We start from the raw sequence: 10863 nt of genomic DNA, 5'->3' as shown, positions 1-10863 counted from the left end.
TTATCAGGAGCAGCCTCACCTTCTGGATCCACATCTAGGTAAGCTATTTTCATAACCATAGACAATAGAGTCGGGGCCAGCAAGGCACCTCCAGGCCGCAGAGCAATGTTGCTAATGTTAATAACAGTGTGGAGCCAGTTGACATTTCACTTTGTAAACAGATCACTTTGTGATCAGGGCCGCTATATCACGATCATGGCTTCAAAGTGATAGGTTCAGATCAGGGTCATTGCTACAGAGTCATTGCTTCAGATCAGGTTCATGGTGTCAGAACAGGGTCAGGACTCCAGTCAGTGGCTCAAATCAGTCATTCCGTCGCGTCGTGGGTTCAGATCAGGGGTGTGGCTCCAGAGTCATAGGTTCAGATCAGGATCATGGCTACCGAGTCATGGGTTCAGATCAGGATCATGGCTACCGAGTCATGGGTTCAGATCAGGATCATGGCTACCGAATCATGGGTTCAGATCAGGGGTGTGGCTCCAGAGTCATAGGTTCAGATCAGGATCATGGCTACCGAGTCATGGGTTCAGATCAGGATCATGGCTACCGAGTCATGGGTTCAGATCAGGATCATGGCTACCGAGTCATGGGTTCAGATCAGGATCATGGCTACCGAGTCATGGGTTCAGATCAGGATCATGGCTACCGAGTCATGGGTTCAGATCAGGATCATGGCTACCGAGTCATGGGTTCAGATCAGGATCATGGCTACCGAGTCATGGGTTCAGATCAGGATCATGGCTACCGAGTCATGGGTTCAGATCAGGATCATGGCTACCGAGTCATGGGTTCAGATCAGGATCATGGCTACCGAGTCATGGGTTCAGATCAGGATCATGGCTACCGAGTCATGGGTTCAGATCAGGATCATGGCTACCGAGTCATGGGTTCAGATCAGGATCATGGCTACCGAGTCATGGGTTCAGATCAGGATCATGGCTACCGAGTCATGGGTTCAGATCAGGATCATGGCTACCGAGTCATGGGTTCAGATCAGGATCATGGCTACCGAGTCATGGGTTCAGATCAGGATCATGGCTACCGAGTCATGGGTTCAGATCAGGATCATGGCTACCGAGTCATGGGTTCAGATCAGGATCATGGCTACTGAGTCATGGGTTCAGATCAGGGGTGTGGCTCCAGAGTCATGGGTTCAGATCAGGGGTGTGGCTCCAGAGTCATAGGTTCAGATCAGGATCATGGCTACCGAGTCATGGGTTCAGATCAGGGGTGTGGAACCAGAGTCATGGGTTCAGATCAGGATCATGGCTACCGAGTCATGGGTTCAGACCACGGTCATGGCTACCGAGTCATGGGTTCAGACCACGGTCATGGCTACCGAGTCATGGGTTCAGACCACGGTCATGGCTACCGAGTCATGGGTTCAGATCAAGGTCATGGCTACCGAGTCATGGGTTCAGATCAAGGTCATGGCGTCGGTCATGGGTTCAGATCAGGGTCATGGTGTTTACATTTCGAACCAATTTCTGACTCTGATGCCTATTATAATTTGTATGTAATCACAAGTGAACCCATTCAGTTATAAAGTTTTTATTATTACTATTTAGTATTTGTATAGCTCCGACACCTTATGCAGAGCTGTACACAGTATATTGTCTTGTCACTTAAAGAGGAATGTTAACCAAGGAATAAACTCCATTCCAGTCAGTAGCCGATACCCCCATTCCCCTGAGAAATCTTTCCCTTTTCTCTAATAGATCATCAGGGGAGTCTGTATGGCTGATATTGTAGTGAAACCCCTCCCACAGTGTGATGTCATGTCCATGGTCTTGACAGTTTGCTCTCTGAGAACCTCATTGCATTGTGGGAAAGAATGGCTTTTTTCCAACTGTCAAGCAAGCAGTATTTCACTCTGTGCATAGAACTCTCAGTAATGAACATTCCGCACAGATCACCTGGCAGAACTAAACACGTCACTACCAGTGATACATTTCAGAATGTTAATCAGGGAGAGGAAAGATTTTTACAATGGGAAAACACTGACTAAATAATCTGTAAATACTATTGTAAACCAATGTTTCTCACACCTGTCCTCGTGACTCCCAGCGGTGCACGGTTTGCAGGCAACCTCACTTATGCACAGGTGAGGTAGTTAGTGTCTCAGCTTGGTGGATTGCATGTAGCTGAGACATTAATTACCCCACCTGTGCATAAGTGAGGTTGCCTGCAAACCATGCACTTTTGGAGAGTCATAAGGACAGGTTTGAGAAACTCACAATAAGCAATTTTATTGTTGTTTTCACTACAATTCCTATTTAACTGTCCCTCAGAGGGGCTCCCAATTGAATGCCTACCATAGCCCCATGTAATGCTGCCCTGCAGAGGTCTGCCACACACAATGCTGCCCTGCAGAGGTCTGCCACACACAATGCTGCCCTGCAGAGGTCTGCCACACACAATGCTGCCCTGCAGAGGTCTGCCACACACAATGCTGCCCTGCAGAGGTCTGCCACACACAATGCTGCCCTGCAGAGGTCTGCCACACACAATGCTGCCCTGCAGAGGTCTGCCACACACAATGCTGCCCTGCAGAGGTCTGCCACACACAATGCTGCCCTGCAGAGGTCTGCCACACACAATGCTGCCCTGCAGAGGTCTGCCACACACAATGCTGCCCTGCAGAGGTCTGCCACACACAATGCTGCCCTGCAGAGGTCTGCCACACACAATGCTGCCCTGCAGAGGTCTGCCACACACAATGCTGCCCTGCAGAGGTCTGCCACACACAATGCTGCCCTGCAGAGGTCTGCCACACACAATGCTGCCCTGCAGAGGTCTGCCACACACAATGCTGCCCTGCAGAGGTCTGCCACACACAATGCTGCCCTGCAGAGGTCTGCCACACACAATGCTGCCCTGCAGAGGTCTGCCACACACAATGCTGCCCTGCAGAGGTCTGCCACACACAATGCTGCCCTGCAGAGGTCTGCCACACACAATGCTGCCCTGCAGAGGTCTGCCACACACAATGCTGCCCTGCAGAGGTCTGCCACACACAATGCTGCCCTGCAGAGGTCTGCCACACACAATGCTGCCCTGCAGAGGTCTGCCACACACAATGCTGCCCTGCAGAGGTCTGCCACACACATTGCTGTCCTGCAGAGGTCTGCCACACACAATGCTGTCCTGCAGAGGTCTGCCACACACAATGCTGTCCTGCAGAGGTCTGCCACACACATTGCTGCCCTGCAGAGGTCTGCCACACACATTGCTGCCCTGCAGAGGTCTGCCACACACATTGCTGCCCTGCAGAGGTCTGCCACACACATTGCTGCCCTGCAGAGGTCTGCCACACACATTGCTGCCCTGCAGAGGTCTGCCACACACATTGCTGCCCTGCAGAGGTCTGCCACACACATTGCTGCCCTGCAGAGGTCTGCCACACACATTGCTGCCCTGCAGAGGTCTGCCACACACATTGCTGCCCTGCAGAGGTCTGCCACACACAATGCTGCCCTGCAGTCGTCTGCCACACACCATGACAGCAAGAAGCTATATGGAGGACAGAGGGAGAGAGGAGGGGAGGATGATAGCACATGGGACAGAGAGACGAGAACACTCCTGGAGAAAAAGTGAGAAACACATGGTTAAGTGTTAAGGTAGAAGGGGGAGCACAACTCTGTCAGATACACTCAAATCCCAGCCTTTGCAGCACATAGAGGGTAACTGTTTGCCACATCTAGCTGGGGGGAGACAGACACAGCAGGAGGAGAGGTGATCAGGGCCGGCGCTACCATTAAGGCAAAGGAGGCAGCTGCCCCAGGGCCCCAGAGCTTGTAGGGGCCCCCAGTGGCTACAAGAGGAAAAAAAGATTTTTCAAATCGGCCTTATAGTTTTTGAGAAAATCGATTTTAAAGTTTCAAAGGGAAAAAAAAAACACATTTAAAAACCTGCCGACTTTAATGGTTAATAACAAATCCACCTTAAATGCTAGAAACCCTAAATTTGCAGGATATGTTAAGGAGATCATTAGGAATAAGAGGAAAAAACTATTTTTCAAAAAGACCTTATAGTTTTTGAGAAAATTGATTTTAAAGTTTAGAAGGAAAAAAGTATAGTTTTAAATGCGGTAAATGTCACTTTTAGTAGCAAACCTAACGGTAGTGTAATTTTACATGCATCAAACGAAAGCGCAATAAATTTCCTGACGGGGTTTCCAGGGGGTTCATACGCAGCCGCAGCGCTTTGGCCAGGGATCGCTATACAGCCGCAATATGGCTGTATGAAGATCCCTGGCATTTTTTCCTATTTTCCCAATTTTTTTTTATGTTTAGAGTGTGGGAATTTAAAAAAAAAAAATTATGTGGGGTCCCCCCTCCTGAAACTTTTTTACCCCTTGTCCCCCATGCAGGCTGGGATAGCCAGAATGTGGAGCTCTGACCGATTGGGACTTCACACCCTGACTATACCAGCTGCAAAAAAAGTCCCCTAATGCCGATTTTTGTTCCGGGGTATATGTTGGGGGGGCCCCCCAGGTTTATTTTGCCCTAGGGCCCCATTGTTGCTTAAACCGGCCCTGGATGTGATGTGACTGCACAGCTCTGCACATTTAGTTCAGGAGATACAGCATGTTGCTTCAGACACAGCCTGTCACTTAGCCTGCACTGCTTGTCTCTCATCTGCTCCGATCTGAATGTAAACACAACTGTGCATAGCTGAGCTCTATCACCTCTCCTGCTCATTGTCCGTTCCTCCACCCATCTGCAATATGGCAAGGAGCTAGTTTTCCCTACTCTTTATAATGTGTAGTGGTGCTGCTGGTTACCTGCTGCTGCCTGGGGAATGCTTTCTTTCAGTATACAGGTAGATGAGAGAGGGGACATGGGTGCCACTGCCAGATATGTGTAGAGCACACGTACCCTAATGTGCCAGCAGCAGCCACCCCAGTGCCCCTAATGTGCCAGCAGCAGCCACCCAGTGCCCCTAATGTGCCAGCAGCAGCCACCCAGTGCCCCTAATGTTCCAGCAGCAGCCACCCAGTGCCCCTAATGTTCCAGCAGCAGCCACCCAGTGCCCCTAATGTGCCAGCAGCAGCCACCCAGTGCCCCTAATGTGCCAGCAGCAGCCACCCAGTGCCCCTAATGTGCCAGCAGCAGCCACCCCAGTGCCCCTAATGTGCCAGCAGCAGCCACCCCAGTGCCCCTAATGTGCCAGCAGCAGCCACCCCAGTGCCCCTAATGTGCCAGCAGCAGCCACCCCAGTGCCCCTAATGTGCCAGCAGCAGCCACCCCAGTGCCCCTAATGTGCCAGCAGCAGCCACCCCAGTGCCCCTAATGTGCCAGCAGCAGCCACCCCAGTGCCCCTAATGTGCCAGCAGCAGCCACCCCTGTGCCCCTAATGTGCCAGCAGCAGCCACCCCTGTGCCCCTAATGTGCCAGCAGCAGCCACCACTGTGCCCCTAATGTGCCAGCATCAGCCACCGCTGTGTCACTACTATGCCAGCAGCAGCCACCCCAGTGCCCCTAATGTGCCAGCAGCAGCCACCGCTGTGTCACTACTATGCCAGCAGCAGCCACCGCTGTGTCACTACTATGCCAGCAGCAGCCACCGCTGTGTCACTACTATGCCAGCAGCAGCCACCGCTGTGTCACTACTATGCCAGCAGCAGCCACCGCTGTGTCACTACTATGCCAGCAGCAGCCACCGCTGTGTCACTACTATGCCAGCAGCAGCCACCGCTGTGTCACTACTATGCCAGCAGCAGCCACCGCTGTGTCACTACTATGCCAGCAGCAGCCACCGCTGTGTCACTACTATGCCAGCAGCAGCCACCGCTGTGTCACTACTATGCCAGCAGCAGCCGCCGCTGTGTCACTACTATCCCAGCAGCAGCCGCCGCTGTGTCACTACTATGCCAGCAGCAGCCGCCGCTGTGTCACTACTATGCCAGCAGCAGCCACCGCTGTGTCACTACTATGCCAGCAGCAGCCACCGCTGTGTCACTACTATGCCAGCAGCAGCCACCGCTGTCACTACTATGCCAGCAGCAGCCACCGCTGTGTCACTACTATGCCAGCAGCAGCCACCGCTGTGTCACTACTATCCCAGCAGCAGCCGCCGCTGTGTCACTACTATGCCAGCAGCAGCCGCCGCTGTGTCACTACTATGCCAGCAGCAGCCGCCGCTGTGTCACTACTATCCCAGCAGCAGCCGCCGTTGTGTCACTACTATGCCAGCAGCAGCCGCCGCAGTGTCACTACTATGCCAGCAGCAGCCGCCGCTGTGTCACTACTATGCCAGCAGCAGCCGCCGCTGTGTCACTACTATGCCAGCAGCAGCCGCCACTGTGTCACTACTTTCTCAGCAGCAGCCACCGCTGTGTCACTACTATGCCAGCAGCAGCCACCGCTGTGTCACTACTATGCCAGCAAATCCTGCTGCTGATCCAAGAGACGTGAACACCAGCCTGAATGCGGGCAGCTTGACAGCAGTGCGTGACATTGTCGTAACTGCCATAGACAGGGACAGATATCCCTTGCAGCACAGAAATCTGTGTGTGTGATTGTGTCTAGCAGATTTTTTCACACACAACTGCTAATGGTGTCTGAGTCTTGCAAAGTGTCACTGAGGGTGACAGCCTTGTTTTATCTCAAATAGGGCTGCTCCTCCTCTGGATTTGGTCAGGGCCTGTCTCTGCAGGTGTGCTGTGGGGGTAGGCTACTGGAAATCCCCATCTAATAAGGAGCTTGTTATAGAGCATGGGTTAGTTATCTGTGAGCTGCAATACACTGCAGAGCTCCCCCAACCACACACAAAGCTGCTTCTGTACAACAGTCACTGGCACTACATGGCAGAGATCACTTTTATGCTGTAATAGAGGAATCTCATATTTCTGCCTTTCCCACCCTTGTGTTTGTTCCCTACAGGTGGATCCAGTAACAGAACCTCACCGGAGAGATATACAGGATCTTCTCAAAAAATTAGCATATTGTGATAAAGTTCATTCTTTTCTGTAATGTACTGATACACATTAGACTTTCATATATTTTAGATTTAAATACACACAACTGAAGTAGTTTAAGCCTTTTATTGTTTTAATATTGATGATTTTGGCATATAGCTCATGAAAACCCAAAATTCCTATCTCAAAAAATTAGCATATTTCATCCGACCAATAAAAGAAAAGTGTTTTTAAAACAAAAAAAAGTCAACCTTCAAATTATGTTCAGTTATGCACTCAATACTTGGTCGGTAATCTTTTGCAGAAATGACTGCTTCAATGCGGCGTGGCATGGAGGCAATCGGCCTGTGGCACTGCTCAGGTGTTATGGAGGCCCAGGATGCTTCGATAACGGCCTTAAGCTCATTCAGAGTGTTGGGTCTTGCGTCTCTCAACTTTCTCTTCACAATATCCCACAGATTCTCGATGGGGTTCAGGTCAGGAGAGTTGGCAGGCCAATTGAGCACAGTAATACCATGGTCCGTAAACCATTTACCAGTGGTTTTGGCACTGTGAGCAGGTGCCAGGTCGTGCTGAAAAATGAAATCTTCATCTCCATAAAGCTTTTCAGCAGATGGAAACATGAACCCACTTTTGAACCAGAAACAGCGGCAGAAGCGCCTGACCTGGGCTACAGAGAAGCAGCACTGGACTGTTGCTCAGTGGTCCAAAGTACTTTTTTCAGATGAAAGCAACTTTTACATGTCATTAGGAAATCAAGGTGCCAGTCTGGAGGAAGACTGGGGAGAGGGAAATGCCAAAATGCCTGAAGTCCAGTGTCAAATACCCACAGTCAGTGATGGTCTGGGGTGCCATGTCAGCTGCTGGGGTTGGTCCACTGTGTTTTATCAAGGGCAGGGTCAATGCAGCTAGCTATCAGGAGATTGTGGAGCACTTCATGCTTCCATCTGCTGAAAAGCTTTATGGAGATGAAGATTTCATTTTTCAGCACGACCTGGCACCTGCTCACAGTGCCAAAACCACTGGTAAATGGTTTACTAACCATGGTATTACTGCGCTCAATTGGCCTGCCAACTCTCCTGACCTGAACCCCATAGAGAATCTGTGGGATATTGTGAAGAGAAAGTTGAGAGACGCAAGACACAACACTCTGCATGAGCTTAAGGCCGCTATCAAAGCATCCTGGGCCTCCATAACACCTGAGCAGTGCCACAGGCTGATTGCCTCCATGCCACGCCACATTGAAGCATCCTGGGCCTCCATAACACCTGAGCAGTGCCACAGGCTGATTGCCTCCATGCCACGCCGCATTGAAGCAGTCATTTCTGCAAAAGGATTCCCGACCAAGTATTGAGTGCATAACCGAACATCATTATTTGAAGGTTGACTTTTTTTTGTTTTAAAACCCTTTTCTTTTATTGGTCGGATGAAATATGCTAATTTTTTGAGATAGGAATTTTGGGTTTTCATGAGCTGTATGCCAAAATCATCAATATTAAAACAATAAAAGGCTTGAACTACTTCAGTTGTGTATTTGAATCTAAATTTTTTTTAGAAGATCCTGTACAGGTCCTCTTAATTCCCAGGATAGTACACGGGAAGATCACACCATCCCCCACCCTCGTCAGGTAGATGGAACTGAGGCTGTAAACATAACATTGACTCCATATGGAATGACCTCACTTCATCAGTGCTTGCATTGTAACAGTGTTATTTTCTGTGTTTAGGCTGAAGGAGTGACAAATGTGAAGCTGGAGGATGGAGATGAAGAGACACATGTGAAGGAGGGGCCGCAGTCTGCAGAGGAGAGTGACATGATGGGGACCAGTGACTCAGGGGTGCCACTTCCAGGTGAACAAGCAGCCTTGCCCATTGCTATATGTAACAATGTGCTTACACCCAGGGCCATTCCCCACCTATTTGGTGCCCCAGACAAGACCATGTGCACCATCCCTCCGGCCTTCACATTGGCTTCAAATCACTCAGAGCTGTTTGGTAAAGTACCGCATTAGGTACAGTACAGACCAAAAGTTTGGACACACCTTCTCATTCAAAGAGTTTTCTTTCTTTTCATGACTATGAACATTGTAGATTCACACTGAAGGCATCCAAACTATGAACAATAACACATGTGGAAGTATAGTACATAAACAAAAAGTGTGAAACAACTGAAAATATGTCATATTCTAGGTTCTTCAAAGTAGCCACCTTTTGCTTTGATTACTGCTTTGCACACTGTTGGCATTCTCTTGATGAGCTTCAAGAGGTAGTCAACTGAAATGGTTTTCACTTCACAGGTGTATTGGATTCATATAGCACCAACATATTACACAGTGCTGAGCGATAAATAAGATTACAGGCAATGATAATAGGGTTGACATGCAACACACTGCAGGTAATAAGCAGTAACATACACAATGCCAGATCATGCACTGGAGTAGTAGTCCCTGATATACAAGTTCACGTTCTTCTGTGGGCAGCAACAATCGGATGCCACCAACAGAAAGCTCTGTTGGTGGCAAGAAAAAGAGGCAAGATTCATTTGGGTGATAAGTTGTATGTCTGTGCAGCGAACTGTTAAAGCTGCAGTGCTGAATAGTAAAAAATGGCCTGGTCACCTGGGGGTGTAAGCCTGTGGTCCTCGAGAGGTTATAAACACAATACAAACATAACTGGCTTTTGTGGGGGAAAAAACAACTGTTAAAGGGTTAAATTCCCTAAAAGGTTTTCAGCCTTCTGATCTATCAGCTGCAGTGGCAAAATTCTGATCAGTCTCTAAAGCCCAATCTACACGATGCGATTCTTTGTACGATTCGATTACGATTCTATGTACGATCAGATTAAATCCGGCATGTCCGATCAGGATTCGATTCGCCATTGTTTTACAATGGCAAATCGATTTAAATTGAATCGAATCCTGATCGGACATGCTGGATTTAATCGGATCGTAAATAGAATCGTAATCGAATCATACAAAGAATCGTATCGTGTAGATTGGGCTTAAAAATATCTGAATGGTGTGTTGGTTTTTAAACAAAACAATCAAGAAAACTGATTAAAAGAGCTGAAGAAAACATTTGATGGTCTGTGGCCACCTTTTATATAGCTTTTGGCACACAGTGCTTTAAAGAGACTCCGTAACAAAAATTGCATCCTGTTTTTTATCATCCTACATGTTCCAAAAGCTATTCTAATGTGTTCTGGCTAACTGCAGCACTTTCTACTATGACAGTCTCTGTAATAAATCAATGTATCTTTCCCCTGTCAGACTTGTCGGCCTGTGTCTGGAAGGCTGCCAAGTTCTTCAGTGTTGTGGTTCTGCTATGAACTCCCCGTTCCAGGCCCCTCTATGCACACTGCCTGTGTGTTATTTAGATAAGAGAGAAGCTGCTCTAATCAGCTGGATAAATCGTCCTCTGAGCTGGCTGGGCTTTCACATACTGAGGAATTACAAACAAGGGCAAAGCTGTTTGCAGGAAGAAAAGAGCAGCCTGAAACTTCAGTGCATGGGGGAAAGAAACACACAAATGATCTCTTGAGATTCAAAAGGAAGGGTGTATACAGCCTGCTTGTGTATGGATGTATTTTCTATGTGTGGACATACTGTACATCAACCTACTTCCTGTTTTGGTGGCCATTTTGTTTGTTTACAAACAAACTTTTTAAAACTGTTTTTAACCACTTTTAATGCGGCGAGGAGCGGCGAAATTGTGACAGAGGGTAATAGATGTCCCCTAACGCACTGGTATGTTTACTTTTGAGCGATTTTAACAATACAGATTCTCTTGAACCCTTCAGCACTTACAGTTATGTATCTATACTGGTATGATGTGTTGGGTGGTATATCTGTGATGCTATGTGGCACCTTGCTGTGTATTGGGGCTCCCAGTCTGTACAGTACATGTGCTGTAAGGCGGGAGGCATCTGCTCTATTGTTGCAC

This window comes from Hyperolius riggenbachi, chromosome 12 (genome assembly GCF_040937935.1).
Source record: "Hyperolius riggenbachi isolate aHypRig1 chromosome 12, aHypRig1.pri, whole genome shotgun sequence".
Classification (NCBI taxonomy): Eukaryota; Metazoa; Chordata; class Amphibia; order Anura; family Hyperoliidae; genus Hyperolius; species Hyperolius riggenbachi.
Note: the sequence above shows the minus strand (reverse complement) of the source record.